At 39.7% G+C, this 2,499-nt stretch overlaps 1 long non-coding RNA gene across 1 annotated transcript in view; it reads right to left on the bottom strand.

The window, feature by feature from the left end:
- Positions 1–233: 233 nt before the first annotated feature.
- Positions 234–2,499, bottom strand: part of LOC147999697 (uncharacterized) — a 35,770-nt gene continuing 33,504 nt past the window's right edge. The window contains exon 4 of the long non-coding RNA XR_015643114.1: positions 234–434. This is a non-coding gene — a long non-coding RNA (uncharacterized LOC147999697). The remainder of the gene's footprint in view (positions 435–2,499) is intronic.

The raw sequence follows: 2,499 nt of genomic DNA on the forward strand, positions 1-2,499 counted from the left end.
CCCTCTCTCCCTCCCCCCTCTCTCTGTGTGTGTATGTGTGTGTGTGTGTGTGTGTGTGTGTGTGTGTGTGTTTTCTGCATGCATGTGAAACACCACACCCATTTACAAGAAGAAACCAGAACTGGAAAGGACATTAGGTGTCTTGGGTATTGTACTCTGCCTTACTGCCTTTAAGTAGGTTCTCTCACTGAACCAGAAGCTCACTGTTTCAATGAGGTTAGCCAGCCAGCAAATATTTAGGATACACTTATCTTCATCTGTCTTTATATATACACATACATGGATCAATTCCCAGGTTTTTATGTAGAGTCTGGAGATCTGAAATCAGCTTCTCATGTTTGGACAGAAAGTACCTTTCCAGTAATTTGTCTAACCGGGTTGCAAACATGTCTTCTCTGGTTCAGTCAGCATTTTGAATATACATGCATCCAGGCCTAAAACAGAATATGGGGAGAAGGATATGAATGCAGCCTGGTGGCTAGATGCAACCTGAGTCCATTTCACACATTAATCTGGCATCTTCACTTTCCTACCGAGAAAAAGAAAAGCCACTATCAAGTAGCCCAAAGTCACTGAATTTATATGTACCTCCCTTTTTTTTTAACCACGTTTTCTTTCATATAGGATAGGTGATTTATTCACTAACCCTTATTCCTCTGGGTGTAGACTATCCCTTCTTCACACAACATTTTGAGTAGGCATCTTGCTTTGTTTACTTTGGCTCTAAGTACACTGCCTGGTGGCACCTGCTTTGCTATGGTGGCACTGCTTACTCCTGGATCAATACAGCTCTTGGCTAACAGACAAATCAACTCAATCCCTTTCTCAACCTCTTTTTCTTCTCACACATACAAATTCAAATCATTTCTATTTTTCTCAAGATTCTTGCCTCAAGCCCATTTATATAAGAGCTTTGAACGACTGGGCTCTGTTTTTAAAGAGGGATTTTCCTAGTCCAACAATATTCTTCAAAGGGAAATCATAAAATTATCAGATCTGTTTATTGTGTGCTAAACAGTCATGTCTTATTTTCCCCATGCTTCTGAAGCACCTTGACAATTCAGTGAAGTACATTGGCAAGCAAAGGAACACCGCAGCAAAAGAACTGAGGTCACCGTGTAAGTGATATGATTACTTCCCAAGTGTTCTCTGTATCAGTCCTAACTTTGACATGATGAAAGTAAAGAATACCTACTTTATAAGAGTGCTGTGGAGATAAGTAAGTTCACATTCTAGAGGTGCCAGGACACTGCTCACCACAGTGTTTGCTGAGTTTTAACTAAGTAAAACGTCAGGATGAAAAACTTGATATTGTCATAATTGCTTTGAGCCACTTTGTTGTGGCTAAACTTAATTGTGAACTTGACACGTCTTGGGAGAGGAACCTCAGTTGAACTAAGCCCATTATATTGGTCTGTGGTCAACTCTGTAAGTGTATTTATTTTTTACCAGTTGGAATGGAAGTGTTCTGACCAGTGTGGGAGCACCATCCCAGTTAGGTACGCCCGGGCTCTATAAGGAAACTGAACATGAGCCTGAGAGCAAGCCAGCAAGCTATGCTTTGAGTACCTGAACTGGCTTTCCTCATTCATGGAGTGAAGCTTATAAGCTGATAATAAGCCCTTTCTCCACAGGTTGGTTTTGATCAGTGTTTTCTCATAGCAATATAAACCAAACTGGAACACAGTTGTCCTAGACTCTTTTTCTGCTACTTTGTTTATGAATGTGGATGCTTTGATAGAAAGGAATAACATGTAAAGAGAACTCCACATGACAAATTAAGTTTTTTGTTTGTTTGTTGTGTTTTTGTGTGTTTGTTTGTTTTTTCTGCTTGTAGCTGGGAAGATCACCCTGAACTTCTACTACTCACACTAGCTGAAGAAAATCTTGCCTTACACACTCTTACATGCTTTAAAGGATTTTTTGTATAGGTAGTATATTAAAAAAACTGTTCATGTAGCCTAATAATGTCCTAAAGTACCTTCTCATTTATGTTATTTTTATTTTAAAACCTCACATTTTGTGTGTGTGTATGTGTATGTGTGAATGTGAGTGTGAGTATGTGTTTGTGTGTGTGTGTGTGTGTTGCGTTGCGTTTATGTCTGTGTATGCATGCCTATATTTGTATGGGTCCAATTATGTGTGTCCAGCTACATGTATACTAGTTTAAGTATGTGTAAGACCAAAGCCTGATATTGGGTGACTTCACAATCTCTTTCCATCATATTTATTGAGTTAGAGTCTCCCATTTGTACCAATCACACACTAATTTGTTTAATTTAGCTATCTAGAAAAATGCAGGGCTCCCTGTATCTGAGTTCTGAGCACTGGAATTACAGGCGGGTGTTTATGCTCACCCAACAGTTTCGTAGTGCTGGGGATCTGATCATTAAGCTTTTCAGAAAGTATGGTACCTGATGAGCCATTTTCCATGTCCCCGGGAAGACACTTTCATTCTCCAAACTGGTAGAGAAGGGTGCATTGCCCATGACCATGTCA

The sequence above is a fragment of the Rattus norvegicus genome, chromosome 18 (genome assembly GCF_021556685.1).
Source record: "Rattus norvegicus strain SHRSP/BbbUtx chromosome 18, alternate assembly SHRSP_T2T, whole genome shotgun sequence".
NCBI lineage: Eukaryota > Metazoa > Chordata > Mammalia > Rodentia > Muridae > Rattus > Rattus norvegicus.